We start from the raw sequence: 24,493 nt of genomic DNA on the forward strand, positions 1-24,493 counted from the left end.
CTCCGGCCCAGTTAGACGGAACCTTCAGGCAGCCGACACCGACGTCCCGACCTCGCTGCCTGGGGCGTGCACGTTGTGCTTCTTGAGGTGGGCTTTCCATCCCGACGCGTTCGTGTGGGTGGAAAACCACTTGCGGCAGTGCACACACTGCCGCTTCCCCTGCTGTACTTGGGGATCACCCTCCATCCAATGGTGCGTGTGCTCCCACGGGAACGCATGCCGCTGCCTCTTTCGATTGCTGTTCGCAGCGACCCCAAAAATGCCGTTGCTGGCATCCTCGACCTCGTCTGCTAGTACCTCTACCTCAAGAATGTGGACCGTCTCCATCTGGTCCGACATCAATTATATAAATTTAAAATGGAGGCCACGGACTGCGCCACGGAGCTTTTAGCGGTAAACAAGGCACCGTATTTACCGGGTTATTCGCGCTACCTTTACCCTACCCTTTACCTTACCCCTTGGCATGTGGAAACCTTTACCCTTTACCTTTACCCTTTTACCCGGTAAAAAAGGTAATTTACCTTACCTTGCCGAGGCCTACACGCACCAGCCAGCCAGAAAAACGTCGTTTTTCAAATAATATAGGACTATTTTTTTTATTAAGCAAATTATAGGTGTAGCACAAACCACCTTCCATGACATTTCCATGTACACTATTACAGTTGAAATGTACCGTGACAAAATAATAACCTTAATGAGTGGTGCCTGAAACCCAGATTCAAACTCTGGTACTTTCATAGCCAGCCACAAGCAGAAAGGGGTGTTTAATGTCCACAAGCAGCAAACTAGGATGCTTTGTTCAACAAACCTCCTGCTCCATAATGAATCACTGGGCGGCAGTACCTGGAGTCCAATCGTGAAGTCCTGGTGAATGGCTTAATGTGCTGAGAGTGCATTCACAACTGCATATGTTGAACATATTTAGACCCTAATGGACAAATGCTCATCTTTAACGTTTCCATAAATGATAGCAATTAGCATTAATTTTTAATTCAGACCACCTCCTAAATGGGAAAATGTATCGGCGCGTCAAGACAGCCAGCAAGTGGTGGGTTGAGAATTGATGACGGTGTTGGTGGAGTTATTGGAGACAACGCTATTTGCATCGATGATGATACTGTTGATGATAGTGATGATGTTGATGAAAACGATGTTTGACATTAATGATGGAGTAAAACATGATAATTGCATTTATGACAATATGATGTGAAGCTTTCGTGACTGCAGGAATCCATACTCTTTGGTTCTTTCGGTAAAGTCACGTAGGTAGAAAAATTATTTACTTAAATAAAACAAAAAATAATATATCACGAAAAAATAATCCAGCAGTGGAACTGCTGGATTATTTTTTCCGCCTGAGGACGACCGCTTGTGTTGCGATCGAAACGTCGTGATTTATTATTATTTTTAAAATATTTTTTTATATCTACGTGACTTTACCGAAGAACCAAAGAGTATGACAATATGGTTAGTCATGGTGATAGCGATGATGTTTGTAACGATGATGCTGATTACAATAGCATCGTTAATAATGCCAATCATTATGACATTGATGATCCCTGATATAAAAAAAAAATATATAGCATTTTTATGATATTTTGGATGGTGATGATGATGTGATAGTTGGGCTGAATTTGGAAACGGTGGTAGTGCCGGAGATGATGATGTTGGTGATGTTTATATTGGTGAACTTTTTTCGCACTGTACGTGGCGATTGTGGTAACAGTGGGGATACTAATGTTGGTGACGGTGGTGATAGTGTAGCGGTGAACGTGCTGTGCTGCAACCCGAGTTCAATTACCGCTCACCGCCAATACCAGGAATGATTATCTGAACCAGTTGTGGGCCTCCCTGGGTCGCCTGAACCTCAAGTGAGTGTGGAAATATCGCCACTAGGGAGAAAAAGACCTTTCATGTACCGTGCCGGCCTTCATTGGCGCTAGCTAACAGCACATGTCCCTATAGTCTGCTAAGGCTACACAGGGGATCTTTGTCTTTGGTGGTCGCGTGAAGGCCCTGTGGGATGAAGGCCCGCCTCTCCCGGCGGCACACAGCCGCGCGGGTCTTCGGGGTGGAGTTGGTCTCCCTGCTGCAGTCCGGGGAAGATCAGGGTGAGACGACGACAACAACACTGCGGCAACCAACAACTCAACCACTACCAATAACAGCAGCATGGCCAGCATCTTACTTACAACCAACAGCCCAACCAACGCCAACAAGAACGCAAACACCAACCACAACCAATAACTCAGCCACAGCCAACAACACCAACAACCAATTCTACATTTGAAGCTTTCGTGACTGCAAGGATTCATATTCTTAGGTTTTTTCGGTAAAGTCACTTGATACAGCTATCGTGCTGTGACGGTTCCACCTGAAGACGGAAGCTTGTGTTGCCTCCGAAACGTCGTGATTTTTATTTTATTTTTATTTTGCTTCTATTAATTTTAATTTTTCACCTACGTGACTTTACCGAAAAAACCTAAGAATACCAACAACCCAACCACAACCCAAAACACCAACGGTGGAAAAAGCGCCTGCTGGCAGTTACCACCGAAGCATAAACAAAATAACCACCTTCAACAGCAGCACCGTCACCACAAGTATAGCCATCTTCACAGCAACATCAATATATATAACCATCAGCACAAGCACCAACAATAGCACGGTTAATACCATCACCAATATCTTATACAATACCACCAGACGTGCAGCACTATCATCACCACCATTATCAGAGCACCCACATGTCCACCGCCTCTTGTTAAGGCCTGTCTGATACGCTAGGATCATTCTTTGTAAAATGTCGCCAAATAATGTTACCAGAAACACGCATTTACTGCGAGCAACTATAGCATCTGGCATAGAGTGACACATCTGTCTAGCCAGTGAAAACAGAGTTTGTTGAAAACGGTGTTTAAAAAATAAAACGATTATTGGGCTACTTTGCACACAAACTCGGGTGATCATGGTGACCTTTGCCCTCTCGCTGTAAGTTACCGATCTAGTTCCCCACCAGGGGGAGCAGCGATCAATGTCTGATCAACTACATTAACAAACGTCAATTCTAGATTTGAAAATATATACTCTCAGTTCTTTCGGTAAAGTCACGTAGGTAAAAAAAGAAATTAAAATTAATACAAAATAAAATAAAAATTATAATAAAAATTATTTTTTATTTCATTTTTTACCTACGTGACTTTACCGAAAAATCTAAGAGTATAACAAACGTCAGTTGTAGGCGACAATTTGCTGGTGATAACTGCGCGTCCTCTACGCTTCCAATCTCTACTGGCCGTCTCTGTGCCTCCCTCGCCCCATGACCAGTCACGCTTCCGTTCCCCTTTCTCTCCTTGCTTCCCTTCACTAAAACCAACTCCCACTGCACATAAAACAATCATCTTCACCAACCTGCTTCCATTCCTCTCTTGAAAACTCATCCCTGGCACCCTAACCCATCATACTGTTACTCCCTGCCCTTGCCCTCCAGCTACGATCAGGCCTACCGCAACCCCTCCTTAAGCATTGCCACCCGTCCTCCGAACGGTTACCACAACTACACCGCCGCTCTTCATCACCCCACTCTTTATTTCAGCCACTATTATCTTACGTACAATTTCATATTTTCTTGGTTCTTTCGGTAAAGTCACGTAGAAGGGAAATAATAAAATAATAAAACATAATAAAATAATTCTCACGACGTTTCGGCCACAACGCAAGCAGCCGTCCTCAGGTGAAGACCTGGTTTTATATTCTCACGACGTTTCGGCGTTGTGGCAGAAACGTCGTGAGAATTATTTTATTATGTTTTATTTTTATTACTTTATTATTTCCCTTCTACGTGACTTTACCGAAAGAACCAAGAAGATGAATCCCTTCAGTCACGAAAGCTTTAAATCGAAATTTCATATTTGTTGTAATGATAATTTCCCCGAGCACATGATGACCTTTGGGGCACCAAAACCAAAGTTGACCCCTACTCCGACCCCCTCACAGCGCCGCAGGTGGTCCGCATGTGCACGGCGTTTGTGGAGAGGCACGGCCTCGTGGATGGAATCTACCGCCTGTCGGGCGTTGCCAGCAATACCAAGCGTCTGAGGTGAGCTGCCGCGGGCCTCTACAAAAGGCAGCTCTCGATGCGATTTCATATTCAGGTGTCTTTTATGGAATACGGTTGATAGTATGTGCGGTGGGTATGTGGTCAATGGTAGATAGAAAAACACAATTTATACTAATAGGGTTTTTCCCCTTTTTTCTGGCAACAAAACTGACACCTTTTGCAAGGAATCATGCTTACATTAACCACAATACTTGCAGTCAAATGCAAACAAAAAACAATACTCTGATAATTTATGCATTGTCCTTGAAACTGATTGGGCCACACCAGAGACAGCTTTCTTTACAGCCTAGTCTCATATGGTGTTCGACCAGATGGTTAATGTAAACATGATTCCTTGCAAAAGGTGTCAGTTTTGTTGCCAGAAAAAAGGGGAAAAACCCTATTAGTATATTTTGGTACTGGCAAAGGAGGTCCCATGATGAAACAAAATTTCTGTTAACCGTTTTGCTCACTCACATGGTTGTTAGTCGACCTCTAAAATGTTCAACATTTATTTCTTAATCACCTTTCTGCATCGTTTTTGTCATTTATAAATATTCAACCCCCTTCCAGTTGGACTCGAGTAAGCTGGAATTTGGGGTAAGCTGGAAAATCTACTCATATGATCAAGTGTAAGGGAACTTTTAGATATATGTATTTCTAATAAAAGGAAGGACACTGGAGGACATTGTGATGCTGCTTATTATCAAAGTGCGTGAGCAATAAAATCGAAAGTGTAACACCTGCAGCTAAACCAGTTCTGCAGAGGGAACGCTGGCAGCAATGCATTACTGTAATTGGCCCACCGCGCGCCTTGCAGAACTGAGCGTGCCATTTAAATTGTAATGGCCCCACATAGAGGAATGGCTTTAAATAATAACGGAGAGCATGTGGAATGAACGTTCCATGACTTTATTTAAGGAGGGGGCTCTGGGCAGACAGAACAGCGCTGAGAAAAAGCCCCCTTCGCATCAGGGTCGATGCTGGGTAGCAACAGCAGGTGATTGGCTGGGCTGGGAAGGATCCAAGTCCTGTGAGGAACTTGCACACAAGGAGGGGCGGCGGTCCTTGAGGAATGGAAGCTTTCGGGGCGAGTGAGACCTCGGGACTCGTCTGAGTGAGTTGAGAAGACGGTGCGACGACAGAATAGCAGCGTGCTCAGCTAGAGGATGGAGCGCTGAGGCCACAGCAAGCTCGGCTAGCAGCAGAATGGTGAACGAGGACCCTTTTTGCCGGTATCAAGATGATGAAAAAATAAAAGGTCTTACCCTTTCCTGGCAACGATACAGCAAGTGTTAAGATGTTTCCACGCCAAATATACACCTATTGCGAGGAATCAACTGCATGTGGTAAAACATGTTTTTGATCATGTATGCATTGTCATTGACACTGAGTTGGGCTACGACAGAGCAAGCCTCCTTTATTGTCCTTGTCTCACGAGTGTCCGAGCATTGTGTTTATGCTGATCATGGTGGTGGTGGTGATGCAGGGAGGAGTTTGATGCGGGCCGCGTGCCGGACCTGACCCGGAGCGTGTACATGCGCGACGTGCACTGCGTGAGCTCCCTCTGTAAGCAGTTCTTCCGCGACCTGCCCGAGCCCCTGCTCACCTACCACCTCTTCCACCTCTTCGATGTACGTATGTGCGTGTGTGTGCCCATGCACGGTAGTAGAAAACGTCTGGTATGCGACAGCGCATGTCTTCATCGCATCACGCGTCTTCAGATGTATTGCTTGTTATCTGGGTCACGTGACTTCTGCAGCCTCTAGAAGACCCCTGCCAACTTCCATCCGATCTCAAATCTTCATTTTCTTGAAAAAGGCCTGAGGAAGGTTTACCTCTCCATCACCTCTTCCCCTCTCCATCACCTCTTCCCCTCTCCATCACCTCTTCCCCTCTCCATCACCTCTTCCCCTCTCTATCACCTCTTCCCCTTGGTCTCGGGGATCCAGGACAATTTGGGTTCCCCCGAGGACAATTCTACCGACCCTACCTCCTGTGAGTGACCTTCCTCTCCCTCCAGATCGTGGATCCCTCTCACTCCTCGTCGTCCGAGATCTCTCTGCTGATTTTGACACCAAAGACCTTTCCATCCCGTATAACCACGTGGGCATCTCCAGTACACTTCTCTCCAACTTCTGCCTTCATTTTTCAAACTGCTTGTTCTACGATTTCGCACAAGGACCATCTTCTTCCCAGAAGCCCCTGTGCTAGCTAAGGTGTCCCACTATACTCCACCCTCGCCCCCTGATCTTCGTAATGCATCTCCTGGCAAAATCTTTTCCATTGTTAATATCTGTGCTGCGGCGGAGACCCAGCTCAACATCGCCATTGCCTCCAGGAACGCAATCTCCCTGCCCACCTTCGCGTCTCATGCCGGATCCGTTGTAACTTCCTCCAGAAACATGTTGCGAAAGCAGAAGTGCTCCCCGTCGGTAAAGAGTGCACTGTTAGCGAAGACTGCATTTTGTGGGTGCCCGTCCTAAATTCTGGCATCGCACCGAGTGTGTGAATCCTCGGAGTTGAAATCGATCCGGGGCTCTCGTCTTTTCTTTCCATGTTCATCACCCCTGCAGAATCTCTGCCCCCATTGTCATGATTGAAAATGAGATGTTCCATCTCAAGAGATTATTTAAGTGAAACGTTCAATTTCATAGGTTGCAAACTCCTTTCCCGCAGCCATCCATGCTATAAACTTCCTGCACTTGTCCAAGCTCAGGCTCAACACTTTTGTTTGTATTTCCTTGTGACTCTATTTAAAATAAATGTGACTGCAATCAATGGAGTTTGAAAAAACAAACTCTAAGTGCCAAAAATCCAGTGTCCTCTCACTTTCGTATGTCCTCATTTTTGCCAATCACCCACACGGGTCCATGATCATCAGCAGCAATCAATACTGCCTTGGGTGACTTCAGACGAATCGATGTCTTTATTTGGTCAAAATAGGTGAACGATGTAATAACCAACTGTGTGTGCCCTGGTCCCAGGAGGCTGTTCGTGCTCCCTCAGTTGAGGAGAGGCTCCAGAAGATCCATCACGCCATCCACCAGCTACCGCTACCTCACTACAAGTAAACACCATCGCCATCAGCACCATCATCACCATCACCATCGTCATCACTACAAGTAAACACCATCGCCATCAGCACAATCATCACCATCGTCATCGTCATCACTACAAGTAAACACCATCGCCATCAGCACAATCATCACCATCGTCATCGTCATCACTACAAGTAAACACCATCGCCATCAGCACAATCATCACCATCACCATCGTCACGCCAGCTACCACTACCTCACTACAAGTAAACACCATCGCCATCAGCACAAACATCACCATCACCATCGTCACGCCAGCTACCGCTACCTCACTACAAGTAAACACCATCGCCATCAGCACAATCACCACCATCGTCATCGTCACGCCAGCTACCGCTACCTCACTACAAGTAAACACCATCGCCATCAGCACAATCATCATCATCACCATCGTCACGCCATCCACTAACTACCACTACCTCACTACATAATCATTGTTACGCGATCCGCCAGCTCCCTCTAAAGAAATTAATTTTCAATCTTTAAAACCTAAATTGAAACTCATTTCTTGATAACGTTTTGTGTTTAGTTTGTTGTCCTTCCCCCGCACCTCCAATTAGTATGGTTAGCTACGTACGGTGCGAAAGAAGTTCAAGGTACATTCGAAAGAGTAACATTAACCCCATCAACATCTCCATCATCACTAATGCCACCATCGTCACCACCACCCTTGTCACTATGCACAAGTTACGATGGCCATACTCTGTTATTAAATGATGGGGGTGAGAGCGGGGCAAACGGAGTGAGGGGGAGATGAAACCAGATAGACAGATGTACTGTGATAATTGTTTTTTTTACCCTTTTATTTTTACCCTTGTTTTACGTGCGCCTTTTTGCGTCATCTGGTCTAACACCATGTGAGACTAGGCTCTAAGGAAAGCTGTCTCGGGTGTGGACCAATCAACTTCAAGGACAGTGCATACATTATCAGAGTTATGTTTTTTGTTTGCATTACGACTGCAGGTATTGTGGTCTATGCAAACATGACTCCTTGTAAAAAAGGTGTCAGTTTTGTTGCCAGATAAAAGGGTAAAAAAGCAATTATCATATTTTTTCTTCTGGCAAATGAGGTTCCAATGGTGTAGATGTACTGTGCTCCAAAATCTAAGCCACTCGGACGAACGCGGTGAAGTATGATCAAGCAATTCTCATGACCCTCACGGCGTGGTGGTGGGCGGGGGGAAGGGGGGCTCATCCAACAGTGGATTGACACAGGCCTCTACATGAACATTGATTGCTTGTATGCTGTTGCTGCTGCTGTTGTTGTTGCTGCTGTTGTTGTTGTTGCTGTGATAGCACGCTGGAGTTCCTCATCAGCCACCTGAGTCACATGGCGTCTCACAGCGCACAGACCAACATGCACGCCCAGAACCTCGCCATCGTGTGGGCCCCCAACCTCCTGCGGTGAGCACAACGTCGCGCCATCGACACCACCAACAACGCCACTGATGCCATCAACGCCAACACCACCGTCAACATCGCCCTCATCACTACCAATCAGCGTCACAACCATCAACATCACCGCAAAATCACCGCAAAATCACCATCAACATCAACACCACCATTAAAATCACCACCATTGCTATAAGGACACCAATGGATGGTGGGCAATGGGTGGTGGTGGGTCTGGGATCGGTGGTGGTGGTGAGTGATGATGCTAGATGATGATGCTTTTTTATGATGATAATAGGTGACGAAGCTAGATGGTGTTGTTGGGTAATGCTGGGTAATGATGTTGGACTGTGGATCTAATGTATGGGTGATGGCGATGGACCGTGAAGTTGGGTGATGATGCTCGGTGGCCGTGGTGGTGATGATTGTGGTTGCTTGGACAGCTCACGTGGCACGGAGGGGGGACCGGTTGGGGGTGCCGCTTTCCTGGAGGTGCGGGTTCAGTCCGTGGTCGTGGAGACGCTGCTCAGCCACCGGCAACGCCTCTTCTGCAACGTCTTCCAGCCCAGCGCCTTTCGGCCGCACAGTGGTGGGAGACAAACATGGAGGGGGGGGGTGGGAGACAAACATGGGGGGGGGGGAGGGGGTTGTGAAGACACAAGAGATACAATCCCTCCATCATCCCTTTTACCTCCGATTCTCACTCTTACCCTCCCCTACCTAGTCTTCCTCTTAAACTCCTCCCTCACTTCTGGTGTTTTCCTCTCACCTCCAAGTCGGCTGTCATAATCCACCTTGTAAAAAAAACACCCCATTGACATTTTTAGTCCTGCAAATTACCGGCCAATCTCTGTCCTCCCTTACTTCTCGAAGGTTCTTGAACGTCTTGTCCACTCCCGCCTTGTTCACGATATCTCATCTAATTATAGTATCTTTTACCCTCAGTTCCAATCTGGATTCCGCCCCTTCCATCCCACTGAAACTGCCCTCCTCACTCTATGGAATCATCAAAACAAACTCTGCCCATTCTTGTTCTGGCCTCTCCTCAATCCTCATTCTTCTGGATCTTTCCTCAGTCTTCCCTACACTTCTTTCCACCCTCTCTAGTTTCAGTATCTCCAGCACACCCCTTTCCTGGCTCCAGTCTTATCTCTCTTCATGCACTTCCTTGGTTTCTTTCAGCCACTCCACCTCCCCCCCATGTCACTGTTGTAGTCCCCCAACGGTCTGTCCTAGGACCCTTTTTATCTCACCTCACTTTCCCCATCATTTCTTTGCCGACGACACCCAGATTTTCTTTTCCTTTCCCTCCTTTGCCCCTGACCTTGCCTCTCGCATTTCAGACTCCTTGTCACTGTCCAATCCTCGATGTCATCAATCCTTCCAAAACTGAAATAATTTCCTTCCCTTCTCCCCATTCCCCTCCACCCTGTCCTCTCATTCCCTCCCTTCTCCTTCACTCCTGTCTCCTCTGCTCGCAACCTTTGAGTCATCTTCATCTCCTCCCTCTCCAACCACATCTCTGCCACTACCCGCACCTACCACTTTCACACGATCAGCATTCGTAAAATCCATCCCCTCATCTGACTATCTGCTGCTGATTCACTCCCTCGTTTTCACTCCCCTTGATTCTTTGTCTCGGCCTTCCTGCTTACCCTTTTGCTCCTCTCCAACATATACAAAATGCCTCAGCCCAGATCATTCTTAACCTCCCCCACAATTCCCACACTCCTGCTCTACTTTCCCAACTCCACTGGCTCCCAGTCTCCTATCGCTGTCTGTTTCAATTTCACACTCCAGTCTATAAATCCCTCCACAGTCTTGCCCCACCATATCTTCCATCTCTCATATTGTGCTCCTCTCTCCCAGTGCATCCTCTACGCTCCCAATCTATTCTGTCCCTCTCTGTAACTCCCTTGCCCTGCGCCCAGTCTCGCTTTCAGTCCTTTTCCCTTCTTGCTCCCCTCCACTGCAACAAACTTCTGCTGCACATGAAACAATCACCTTCACCAACCTGCTTCCGTTCCTCCCTTAAAGCAACCTCCATCTCGTCTCCCTCGCTCCATCCTGCTACCGATAGCTGCCTGCCTGCCCCCGCCCCCAGCTACGACCAAGTCTACCGCAACCCCTATCACTACCCCAATCCATCCGAAACCACTCCCACCTCTCCTCGTGTCACCATAACTACACCACCACTTTTAATAACCCCACTATTTATTTCATCTACTATCGTCGGATGTACAATTGGTGTAAAGCGCCTTGGAACAAGGTGCTTTATGAATCTATATAAGATAAAGAGCCCCCCGCCCACGTGGTGGGGGGTGGTGGGGGGTGGTGGGAGACACAATTCCCCCGCGTGGGGGTGGGGGTCACAAGGCTCATGTGAGCAGGAAATCACTTAGACTTTTTTTGTTATAGTTCAGCTAATGGAACAAAGCGGTATGAAAGCAAGGATGTATGCAATATATTAACAAAAAAATATCCATCAACTGTATAGTACGACAAAATAAAAGTGAATAATCTATTCCAGTTTTGAATCGTGGCCCCAAATCCTGACAATTTCATTGAATCTGGTGGGGCCGGAGGGGGGCGGGGAGAAATAAAATCGTGAATAACTTAGTACTCCTGGCACCAACTGCCAAGCACCATGTCACATCTGTGTAGCCGCATTCCCACGATGATGACAATAATGAGAAGAGTGTTCGTCATTGTTTTCCAGATGGACTTTCCACCCAGAACAGCTCTGCAGCTGAAGAGGTATTTGTTAGTGTGTGTGGAGAGCTGGTGTGTTTGTGTGTGTGGAGAGCTGGTGTGTTAGTGTGTGTGTGGAGAGCTGGTGTGTGTGTGTGGAGAGCTGGTGTGTTTGTGTGTGTGGAGAGCTGGTGTGTTTGTGTGTGTGGAGAGCTGGTGTGTTTGTGTGTGTGTGGAGAGCTGGTGTGTTTGTGTGTGTGTGGAGAGCTGGTGTGTTTGCGTGTGTGGAGAGCTGGTGTGTTTGTGTGTATGTGGAGAGCTGGTGTGTTTGTGTGTGTGGAGAGCTGGTGTGTTTATGTGTGTGGAGAGCTGGTGTGTTTGTGTGTGTGGAGAGCTGGTGTGTTTGTGTGTGTGGAGAGCTGATGTGTTTGTGTGTGTGGAGAGCGGTGGTGCAGCGGTTAACGGGATGCGCTATGAACCCAGGAACCTGAGTTCGATTCCCACTCACGGCCAATAATAGTGACGATTATCTGAACTGGTCCTGAGCGTCCTCTAGGTCGACTCAGCCTCAAATGAGTACCTGGTGCCATGCCCAAACATCGCCACTAGGGAGACAATGGCGGCCAGGCATGGTGTTGGCCACCCACCCCTTCGTGTGCTGTGCCAGGCTTCAAAGGTGCTCGTTAGCAGCACGTGCACGAACAGTCTGTTTAAGCTATAAGGGGGTTATTTGTCTTTGTGTGTCACCTACATGGACCACTGGCTGGAGAAAACGTGGGTCGAGAGAATGATGATCCCAAGTCACACCGACTTGTTCTGCACCACGCCCCCAGATGGCCATAATGAACCCTGGGAATGGTGGAGACAGTTTTGGGAGTTGATCTCGGGGCCTTCGAGGTCATGTTTCAGTGCCCCGGCATGGTCATTATGAGCGCCGGTGCGAATGGCGTCATATTTGTGTGGGTAACGTCGCTCCAGACCGCGCTGCCTCCTCCGTTGGAGGGAGAGGTGGCGTCGCGTTCCGCCCTGCGCCTCGTGTCGCTGGAGGAAGCACAGCGAGCGGCGTCACGCTCCCACGGAGCCCTCCCCGAGGATCTGCGGACTCCGCCAACACTCAGGCGCAAGCTCCACCACCACCACCACCAGCAGCACCACCAGCACCACCAGGAAACCCAAGAGCAGGAACAGCAGCATCAGGATCATCGTCTGCAGCAGGACCAAGCAGAGAATGACCACCACCATCTCCATCGCCTTAATATCCATCCGCGGGCGGACTCGGTGGGCTCGAGAATGGTGTGTGTCGGCGATGACTACCAGCTCGACAAGTAAGCGAGTCTGAGCTTCAGGAAGGCCTCACGGTGGCGGCAGAGGTGGCCTGGGAATGGACTGGGGTTCCAGTTAACGAGTTCATGGTCTGAGGCCGGTTACCAATGACTGCAAAGAATAGTATCGTATATAGTTGAGTTTTACACATTTCGACGTATTCTAGCTCTGAGAATTGTCTTTCAACAGACCGGTCTGTTGAACACAACGTGAGTTGGCATGTTTTGTTCGTGTGACAACTTGGTTTGATTGGCTGGAATAAACGTTCCTTAAAAATCGCTTATTTCCCCTTGCTTACCCAAACTCCCCTTCCCCCTCCCTTCCCCATCATTAACTCCATCCCTCTTCCCAACTTCCATACCCATCCATCACTCTCACTCATCATTCACCACTCATCACTTTCATCATCGTTTATTTCACGCATCACCATATGTACTGCCATCCTTCCACGTATCTCATCACACTATTCTGCCGTACAAATAGTTAATTAACTGTTCAGCACCTTAGTCAAGGCGCTATGCGAATTAAGGAGGGTATGGGACGCCATTTGGCTTCATACTTGCAAGATCTAACCCAAATCCCATCCTGCATCATAACATCAGTGGCAAAAACTTACGTGTTAAATAATCACAATGTTATTACTCAGCCAGCACCTCTGGCGGTTGTATAGTTAGGTGTCTCCCATGTACCCGTGTCTCCCTGTTTCAATGACATTTTTGTCTCCCATATAGCCATGTCTCCCATGTCAGTATCCCTCTGTCTTTCCCATATCTCCCATTTCACTGCATCTCTCAAGTCGGTATCCCTGTGTCTCTCCCGTGTCTCCCGTGTCACCGTGTCTCCCATCCCTGTGTCATTCCCGTGTCTCCCGTGTCACCGTGTCTCCCATCCCTGTGTCTCTCCCGTGTCCCCCGTGTCACCGTGTCTCCCATGTCGGTATCCCTGTGTCTCTCCCGTGTCTCCCGTGTCACCGTGTCTCCCATCCCTGTGTCTCTCCCGTATCTCCCGTGTCACCGTGTCTCCCCCGTGCATCTTTGTACGACGTGGTGCTGCGTGGCAGGGAGACAAAGCGTAAGAAGGGAGGGCTTCTCTCCTTCTTCAACCGCTACACGCAGAGTAGCCGAAGAAGACGCAAGAACTCCAACGCCTCGGACTCCGTGCAGCTCCGAGGTGCGAGCGGCACACTTGTACATCACGCACGCACACCCACGTGTATGTGACACACACACACGCATACAAATATATCACAATCACGTACACAGACAAACATTTCCCATATAGCCTTAACATGCTTTCACATACATCACATATGACACACAGGAACACACCTATTTCATGATTACAAACATCGCTAGCACGCACAAACTTGTCACGCACGCACAAACACAGAGTTCCCATGTATAGCCTACATAGACCCAAAGTTGAAAAATGGCATGCATATATCTACATGTACACACACAATAAACATTCACTCACACGTGAACGTGATGCATACGCTCGTGTGCATCGGTGTGGGCAGGCTACCACGGGGAACGCGAGGCGAAGCAGCAGCATCGACTATCACAGAGCACAGCTAACCTCCTAGAGGCACATGGTGAGTCACCCCTAAGCCATCCTCCTAAAGGCCCGTGGTGAGTCACAACCATCCCTATACTCAATCTTCATTCACTGACTAAACTCGCAGTGGCTAACTGAATGAATGAACTGAATCCCTCATCTCTTACTGAACCCCTATCCACCAAGACTGACTCAATACTTGACCTTCACGACTGGTATTAACAATGGCAGTGTGCGGTTTTCATGACGTCCTTCCACTTGTTTCATCCTCGCAGATCTAACACAGCATCACGCTGGCCACAGGCTGACCAGATCCAACAGCATTGGCACCCTCAGCAATTCAGGGTAAGCACAGACACTTCGTTATTTGTCATCATCAGCATTAACGCAAAAGCACCAGAAGCAGAAAATGCTGAACAAAGTTAATTTTGCTACTTCAGGCCATTGTCTGCTGGTTGTGGAAGTAAACAAAATAATTGCCTCCATTCTGTGATATTCACTCAAGCGAGCAAGACCTTTTGTCAAAACTTTTCATCAACATTCGCTCACTGGGAATGGGGTCACTGCCTTCTGCTGCTGTGTCGATAGTCTAAGATTTCCTTCCTCAAACCATTTACGCTGCTGAGAGCCTCTCTGTTAATGCCCCACACTAAACCCTTTCGCTTCTGTGTAACACGTAGGCTTTCACGATCAATATTATCCATGATAGAGGTTTTTTGGGTTAGATTGCGTAAATCTAAATGTGTCATTAAACCCACCACCACCCGACACAGCCAATTAGTACACAGCTTATTACATGACAAACCTTATTGACTGGCTGTGGCGGGTGGTGGATAGTTCAACGACACATTTATATTTACGCGATCTAACCCAAAAAAACTATACTTTCCCTTCTGCCCAATGGCGATCTTCATGAAGTCTCACCGTGCATGCTTCTACCGTAAATTACATCTTAATTCCCTCTCTGCACTGATGAATTGTAGCCATCATCCCATGCAGTAAATATGCTCTCTAGATTGGCACGCAATTCCGAGTCGCACAGTGTCTTGAGGCGCTCTCGCATTCACATGCTTGATACATTCCAACTGTATTGTACAGCTACGGTCTCCCAGTTCTCCTTTACAAAAGAGCAAATGGATCTCACTGGACATGCCTGTGCGGTAAGAAGAGGAGAATCCATTCCTCACTGGCGATTCCTCTCGTTCAACAGGTCCACGGTCACTGAGAGCCTCAAAGAAGTTGATGCAGAATTGGAAGAGGTCAAAGAGCCAAATTTTACTCGACAGAATGTCAAGGATGGACCCAAAGATGAGTCCACCAACCTGCATTCTTCACTCCGAGACGCTGGTCCAGGCCAGACATCTGGGAAGTCCAGCGAGACACAGGCAGCTCCGTCAGAGCCTCCCCTCGAGGCCGCCACTGATGCCCCCTGCTGTGAAGACGTGAGCATGAAAACATTGATTACTTCAACTCAACCTACCGAGCAGGACCTCAATTTGGGCGACTCTGAACCACTGGTGTTGGAGGTTCCCAAAGTTGAGCCCTGCGTGGACAACTCAGTAGTAAACGGGGAGCAGAGACCAGCGACTGGCACGAGCTTATTGGCCAGCGCCGCCACAGAGACAGCCGTGGTCAATGTGGAAATTGTGGGAGAGGCTGCAAGAAAAGGGGCAACCAATAGTAATGATTCAAGACCACGGGTGTATGCAGATGGTAAGAAAACAGAGTTTGATCAACCAAATGGGTGCAACATCATTTCCAGGAATCCATCTGCTTGTGATGATGATGATGATCATTGTGAGTTGGTCTCAGCTCAGATAGGGACAGGTGATCACGTGATGCGCGCGTCGACGTCAGCAGACTCTCCTGAGAGGGGCAGCAGTGAAGTGACGTGCGTGGCCACGGTCCAAAACCTCGGTTCAGATTCTGCCTCCACTGACACAACCGCGTCGGCAATCTCGGCACTTTCGTCACAAGAGCCTCTCGTCTCCGCATCCAGTGACACCGCAGATGAGGAAGGTGACGCCGCCACGCAAGGAAGTCGAGAGGGAGGCTCCACCGCACCTCTCGGCAGTCCAGCGGCCACCCTGGGATGCATGAGCGCAAGCGGGACTGAGGCGAGCGATGAGGAACCGACGAATGACAGCGGGGATGAAAGCCATGACTTGGAGACAGATGGTGGTGTACCTGAATCCCTAACGGCGCGAAACGACGTAGACCTGGCGCAGGCTCCTAAAACAACTACAGGTGCGTTGGTAACACCTGAAACAACAACGTGCATCTCCGCCAAAGCACGTTGCGGTGAAACTGAGACTGGGATAGTAAACGTAGACTCGTCTGCGTCAGAAGAATTATCAAACGCTTCCAGATCTCGTGAGTCATCTAGAGATACATCTGCAGCTACTGCGTCGGCTAAAGAAACAAAGGACACATGTGGTTCTCCTGAAACAAACACAGATATGTCAGTAGACACATTGCCATCTCAAGAAGTAAGCAGAAGTATGTCACCACCTCATGAAGCAGACATGTCATCTGCTGAAACAACTATTGAGACAGTGGCATGTTGCGAGTCAGACATACATCCGTCACCTTATTCTGAAGTGATTTTAGACACATTACCTTTTGATGCGTCCACACTCATAACTGTACCTACTGAGTTATGTAACAGCACATCTACAGGTGCATATACAGACACAAATCCTGAGGCACCTACAGACACATCTGCTGAAGCACCTTCAGACACATCTGCTCAAGCTCCTGCAGACACATCTGCTGAAGCACTTACAGACACATCTGCTGAAGCACTTACAGACACAGTCAGATCTTCTGCAGCACCTACAGACACATCTGCTGAAGCACTTACAGACACAGTCAGATCTTCTGCAGCACCTACAGACACATCTGCTGAAGCACTTACAGACACAGTCAGATCTTCTACAGCACCTACGGACACATCTGCTGAAGCATCTACAGACACATCTGCTGAAGCATCTACAGACACAGTCAGATCTTCTGCAGCACCTACAGACACATATGCTGAAACATCTACAGACACATCTTCTGCAGCACCTACAGACACATCTGCTGAAGCATCTACAGACACATCTGCTGAAGCACTTACAGACACAGTCAGATCTTCTGCAGCACCTACAGACACATCTGCTGAAACATCTACAGACACATCTTCTGCAGCACCTACAGACACATCTACTGAAGCTTCTACAGACACATCTACTGAAACATCTACAGACACATCTACTGAAGCTCCTGTAGACACATCTGCTGAAGCACTTACAGACACAGTCAGATCTTCTGCAGCACCTACAGACACATATGCTGAAGCATCTACAGACACATCTGCTGAAACATCTACAGACACATCTACTGAAGCACTTACAGACACAGTCAGATCTTCTGCAGCACCTACAGACACATCTACTGAAGCTCCTACAGACACTTCTGCTGAAACACCTACAGACACATCTACTGAGGCTTCTACAAACAGATCTGCTCAAGCTCCTACAGACACATCTACTGAAACATCTACAGACACATCTGCTCAAGCTCCTACAGACACATCTACTGAAACATCTACAGACACATCTACTGAAGCTCCTACAGACACATCTACTGAAGTATCTACAGACACATCTACAGACACATCTACTGAAACACCTACAGACACATCTACTGAAACACCTACAGACAAATCTACTGAAGCATCTACAGACACATCTACTGAGGCTTCTACAGACACATCTACTGAGGCTTCTACGGACACATCTGCTCAAAAAGCGTCAGGCACATCTGCTAAAGCACCTTTTGACACATCTGAAGTACCTTCAAACACATCTGCTGAATCACCTTCTGGCACGTCTGCTGGAAAACCTTCAGACACATCTACTGAAGCACCTTCAGACGCATCTGCTGAATTACCTTCTGACATGCCTACTGAAGCACCTCAACACGCATCTTTTGTCACAGACATGCACTTGTCCACATCAAGTGAAGCTACTGTAGACACCTCAGTCGCTGGTGAAAGTGTTCAAAATGTATTCATGTCAACGGAGACCATGACCATCTCCAAAGTGTTCCCACGACAACGTAATGCACACCACTTAAAGCCAGCAGATGAGCAGTGTGCAGATCAATTACCAACAGCAGGAGATGAGGTTGAGGCCAATCTAGCAAATACGGACACTTCACGTATTGAGGAGGCCAGAATATCGAACTTTGGATATCCCGCAGTAGATCTGGAACTCTCCGAAACTGATAAAGCACTTTTAACCACAACCACAAACATCTTACTGGACATTCCCATTGATGTAAAGATAGCAGAAGACATGGCATCCCCTGGACAAAGGCCACTGCCCAGATACGGGATCAAAGTGAGTCCAAGATCTCCTTCTAAAACCATTCAACAAGGATTTTTTAATCACAAATATAGCCAAGCGCTGGATCTCAGTAGCAACCGCACAGAGTCCAGCGTGGACGCAGATCCACCTTGTGTTCTGAAGCAACTGGATCTGCAGGATGAGGGCGCACGAGGAATGGAGCAGAGAAGAAAATGCTCGGCGATGGACTCCGATTCAAAGAACAAGTGCGCAGGGGAACCCAGAACTCCTGGACTGAAGGGTAATGGGCAATTCAGCCCGGAGAGTGGAGGGCCCCGTGAGAAGGCGTCTTGTGAATCCGCCGAGCCGTTGGGGATGGACGGTGTAGCCCTGCAGCCAGCAGACACAGAACTGGTTCGCACCTGGGTCGAGATTCGGCTCAGTAAAGCTTTCCCAGTGGTCCGCTCGAAGCCACAGTTCACCAGCCAACTGGGCAGCGGATAAGTTTGCTTAATGCGTCGTTCACGAAAGTGTGGATAATGGGAGACCACGTGAGCCTGCTGTGGTTTTGAGTGTTTGGTCACAGGGCGAGGGCGATTTCCCCTGCATGCGGGTGACGTTTCTCGGGCATGGAGTGACTCGTCGGATTATTAGTAGCGCTGAACATTTTATCGATTCGTCAACAGTGGTACTTAAGCTCATATAGCACGTTGATCGCCCGTGTAGGAATCACCGATTTCCACGTACAGTACATGTCATATGCAACGGGGTCACGTGACCCCTGAAGCCGCTAGAGGTCGCTACATTAACCGTACATTTTTTTTGTTAATAATCAAACCCAATTGCGACCATGATTGTGACATTTCATCTAATTGCATTGAGGTGAATTTGCGACATCCATAATTATGGGTTCAAGATATAACACAAGCGCAAACAACGTCCAGCGGTTCGCAATATCGCCTCGCAACCAGAAGGGAAGTCGTCAACGTGGAGCTGTCACGCACCGTACACATGATGCAGTAGTCGCGTGGCAATGCGCATTATACCAAGCGCTATGTCTGCGTGTATGTATTATGTACATGCACAGACACGCAGTTACAATGCACACAGAGTGCTTGTAGACGACACGTGTACCACGTCGGCTTAAATCGTAAGCACTTGCTAACAGCACTTTCTTTATAGTGGTGAAGATTTGTGCTGGATAATCGGGGATTGTTATTCCCATGCGTTTGTTTGTATAGAGGGCGGTCCGTTATATATTACATGAACCAAACTATGTCGTTTGCAATACTTGCGGTACTGAACGAAATGTTTTTTGATTGAGATTGTTTTAGCTTTTTGTTTTTATATAAATATGCTCATTTTACACTCGTTCATTTTCAGGCAGCCAAAAAAGTGCCTTTTCCGAAATCCTGGCTTTAACATTGAGTTGTTCTATCATTGCGTTGTTACATAGCAGCGGCAGTCATTTATGCAATTGTATCTCACAGAATGCTGCGCTATTCTCAAACCCGGAGGTGCATCGGTTGAGATGTGTCCAGCCAGTTAGCGATCAGTGTTTACCCATGTTGGAGGAAAAGCCAGAGGACTCAAGCGTGCCAGGGGACAAAACTCTTTCTCATTCAGATAGTCTAAGTCTCTAAGATGATATGCCCACGTTGGCTGTACAGCCCTCTCCTGGCAAGCCAGGGTTATGCCACCTCGACGCCTACGGAAAGGGAGTGATTCACAACATCCGTGCAACCCCAACCTCGCTGCTGCCTCTACAACGCTGGATTACAGCTCGCGTACATAGCCACCACCGCCTGGCCACTCTCGGTAAACAATAGTTACATGGTTCATAAACTTAGTGGGGTGAATAATTGAGCAGTTAATTTTGAGTCAAATCATTATTTCCTACTGTAGAATCTAAACTGGTGTTGAATTTGGCAGAATAACACAAAAGACAAATTGTTTTAATCATTTTCTAACACCAATTTAAATTACATTGTAGGAAATAATGCTGCTGAATACCACAGACACATCTACGTGCAGTCACATACGCTCTGTGCACGCATGACACACTTTCATTTGCTCGCATCTGCACGCGCGCTGCTACTTCCTTCCACATACGCCCAGTTAAATTCTCACTTCCATATTGCACACACAAGACACCCACGCAACGTTGCACACACACACACTCGTTTCAACATGTGCACGGACACACAGCGCTTGATGACGTAACGCCTCTATGACGTAACGCCTCGATTCTCCAGATTCAAACTGCACACTCTGATTGTTACCGTGCCGCAACAAGGCCGGCATTATCAATGCAAATAATTATAAATCCGCGCAGTATATAACGACGTAATGCACTCCTGTTTGATCAATAAATGACAGTTGAAGTGATGCGCCGAATCGTGATTGGTTAACGTCACACGAGACGTGCGTTGATTCGGCATTGCTTTCTGTGGCTTGACGTCATAACGGCTGTTGTCAACCACGTGGCCTCGTTTGACACAGAACCCTTGTCTCGACTGACACAGAGACCCTCGTTTCGGGGTGGGCTGCCTCCAGCACGGCGGTGAAGGCGAGGGTTGGGGGGATCACCGCACAAATGTTGTGAAACTTCTTTCCGTTGGCATCGAGGTGCCATACCCTGGCTTTCCAGGAGAATGCAGGACAGCACGCGTGTGCTAATCTCCATATGGTCACATCTCTACAGGGTAGAGTGTTGCTTCCTCACGCCACGTGGGTTATCTCCGGGTGCTCCAGTTTCCTCCCAGATGTATAACTGCTCGTTGTTGGCAATGGCTCACCGCCTGGCTGCTGCCGACTTCCCGCTTGCCTCGAGTTCCTCGCACCTGTGTCGTTCTTTTTTCTCGAGAGTGAGCAAATGCTGCGTGGCACATGACGATTAGAATTATTATATAATACAATAATGACGATTGTTAATTCTAATCCACTGCTGGTTGAAGGCCTTGGGATCAATATATTATTCACGATTGTTTAGAACGGGGGAAAAGTAGCACAGAGTTGAATTCCTGGCCGTGGCTAATATCAGGAGCAAGTGACTTGTATTTGAACTGCCCCCTCCCTTCACCAATCCGAATTTGTCAAAGGTGGTGAAGTATGGTCAAATAACTCCCATGGCCGTCTTGGCTTGGAAATATCTTCATTCAGCAGTGGATTGTTGACATTAGTATACACACTCGGTTGTAATTAAACACAGTGTACAAACATTCATCTTATACACATTCTATTTACAGTGGCTTTGTTACAGCTGATGAGTACAAATTAAGTGCCTTCGAACCAATATTTTATTTATATAAAAACACAGTTGTTACATTTCCTTTGTTTAAAAAAAACACATTATTATAAAGATATACTGTATATGATGGCATTGCAGGTTGTGCAGTTTAAAGTGAGATTGTGATACATGGGATAGAGGAATACGGATTACTCAGATAACAAGGCAGTCGATACGGTAGGGGTTGTCCAGGCGTTCATGATGGCCATTTCAGAGCCACCGTGCCAGAATTGCTGAGATCCTCGGTCCCAAACTGGGCATGCGACCACGGTTAGACCGATTTGGCACGCGTTTGTAGACTAGGACTGAATATTGCACGAGCATTTGAATGTATACGTTTATTTTTGCACTTGAATCAGCTGGCCCAATCATGATGGATAAATATCGTATATACGCAACATATCATGGGCATGACGTGCGGCCGAATATTCTGCACCGAGCGTGAGTGAGGCCTGTCTCGTGTTGACGACTCTTGAACTAGTTATATGGTGTCATTGTCTCGAGATGCCCCTGGAGGCGTGTGGATGCCACCATTCTGGACTCAAGACATGGGGCTGATATAAACCATGCGCTACGGGCATGGAAAGTGTTCAAATTGTTTTAATTTTTTGCCATATTTATAGTATATATGTTTCTCCATTGATCGTGGATATTTTACACAGAAATGTATGGACTTTACTGGAATGTTGATCAATAAAAACACGCTCTCTCGCATCATTCAAAACGTGTGTGAAGCCTGTTGAGATTCAATCGAGTTTTCCATCAAAATCGAGTGGTCTCAATAATTTCCAGATTTTGCTCACGAATACGAGGAGTTGTGGCAGAACATTTACCCGAATTGTGTTTTTTTTTCCTGACATTCTCTGCCAGAACGTACGTCAGTACTCTACTCCTAGTTGAGATTTATTTTTTTGTGGACAAGTTGCAGTTGAGTGGCAATTTCATTCTTCATCCACATTTTTCTAACGAAGATGTGGAGTAACAGAAAAACGTGGATAGCCTGCGACTCTGATACGCAAAGTTCATGCCCCATTTTTCGGCGTGGTTAAGAGTAGTTCTCTGGCAGTATACTTGTATATACGATATATAATTATTAATTCGTAGTACATTATATATGATTGGGACTCTAAAATACTGTCAAACATGGAAATTTAACGGTAAGATTTGGAAGTAAATAATTAAATTTCTTTTCGTAACGAGCTGAGATTGCTATACTTTCACAAATAACCAAGCTAAGCACGTGACGTTGGTAAGTCGGATTTATCGGCGCAACATTGCCGATGGCAGCACTGACAAATTCGGGATCACTGTGCATCTGTAACATGACGTGTAACCGCTGGGATCCATTGGCTAGGAGGACAACTCCAGCATGCAAAGTGTCACTGCTCCCCTGCATCAACCATGTTATGTATGCTTTGTTTTATTGATTGAACAATCTGTTTTGTTCTGTATTTTGGTGTCATTTTCATATAAGCCCTCTTGGGTTTCCAATCTCACCTGCACACCTTGTTATCTTGTTTGTTTTTTATTTGCACTCTTTGTCTTTCACTTGTATTTTTTGTGAGAATAATAAAATAAAATCTAAATTGCTGCTCACTCAGAGAAGGATTTGGAGGAACTGCTGCATGACCTGGAGCGTGCTACTCAGACGAGGGGCCTTACCACCAGCCCCACCAAAACTAAGCACCTGCCTGGGTATGTTGTGTCATCAAACACTTCACCGCCCTCTGCTCCCCGTTGGTGATGAGCAGTTGTGGAGAGAGTGCAGAGGTTTCCATACCTCGGCGGTGTGCTTATGACTAGCTCCAATTTGACAGCAGAGGTCTCACTCCGAATCAGTCGAGCGGCATTATCTTTTCATCGGCTGCGTAACACTGTGTGGAAGCTACCTGGTCTGAAGCTCCACACGAAGTTTCAGGTCTCCTCGGCCACAATCATGCCCTCCTTTCTCTATGCCTGCGAAAAGTGCCCCCCACCCCCTAATGGAACATCTTCGCCGGTTATAAACATTCAGGCTAGCCTGCTTACGATCTTCCCTGGGTTTAACCAGGCTGGATTGCGTGAGGAGCTCACAAATCCTTGAAAGATCTGGACATGGTCTCATCGGTGAGCTCCTCCAGTAGGCAGGGTTGCATTGGCTGGGTCATGTAGGCCGCATGCCCAGCCGGTGATGATTGCCAACAACAATGATCCGACAACTGGTTTGAGTTCATCATCGCATCGAGGCTTCGCTTTCTCCACGCGGCCGTGATGCTGTATTAGCATTGTGTGTGGTAATATTGCGTCTCGTCCGCCAGGTGGCGCACACTCATGGTGATGAACACTGCCTGATGGGACAAATGAAGTCTCCATAACTGAGGGAGTGTATGTCTCTACTCTTTGGTTCTTTCGGTAAAGTCACGTAGGTAGAAAAATAAAATAAACAAAAAATTATAAATCACGACGTTTCGATCGCGACACATGCGGTCGTCCTCGGGCGGAACAAATAATCCAGCAGTGGAACTGCTGAACCAGCAGTGAATGTTTGTTACGTTAATATTACAAAATTGTTAAGCGCAGCTTCAGCAAGTGACCAGACAAATACAAGCCAATTGTACAAGGGGCTGCCCTTGAAAGTGCGCCTAACGCCAACGCTTCGGTGGCGTGGCCCAGTGGTTCTACATGAATGAGTTTCATACCTGTCAACCCCTTATCAGTGCTCTACCTT

General features: G+C 47.3%; 1 long non-coding RNA gene across 6 annotated transcripts in view; it reads left to right on the plus strand.

Annotated features, from left to right (window-relative positions):
* The window catches only part of LOC144718928 (uncharacterized), a 43,308-nt gene extending 19,926 nt beyond the window's left edge, over positions 1 to 23,382 (plus strand). For 3 of the 6 annotated variants that reach the window (XR_013585501.1, XR_013585502.1, XR_013585498.1), the window contains exons 2-13: positions 2,014 to 2,111; positions 3,997 to 4,099; positions 5,589 to 5,733; positions 7,087 to 7,169; positions 8,497 to 8,604; positions 9,036 to 9,181; positions 11,312 to 11,349; positions 12,262 to 12,608; positions 13,667 to 13,776; positions 14,126 to 14,200; positions 14,439 to 14,508; positions 15,374 to 23,382. This is a non-coding gene — a long non-coding RNA (uncharacterized LOC144718928). Of the gene's footprint in view, positions 1 to 1,965; positions 2,112 to 3,996; positions 4,100 to 5,588; positions 5,734 to 7,086; positions 7,170 to 8,496; positions 8,605 to 9,035; positions 9,182 to 11,311; positions 11,350 to 12,261; positions 12,609 to 13,666; positions 13,777 to 14,125; positions 14,201 to 14,438; positions 14,509 to 15,373 lie in introns of all 6 variants that reach the window. The other 3 variants (XR_013585499.1, XR_013585500.1, XR_013585503.1) reach the window with 3 other exon arrangements.
* Positions 23,383 to 24,493: the final 1,111 nt, after the last annotated feature.

This window comes from Lampetra planeri, chromosome 5, assembly GCF_965212315.1.
Source record: "Lampetra planeri chromosome 5, kcLamPlan1.2.h2, whole genome shotgun sequence".
Lineage (NCBI taxonomy): Eukaryota > Metazoa > Chordata > Hyperoartia > Petromyzontiformes > Petromyzontidae > Lampetra > Lampetra planeri.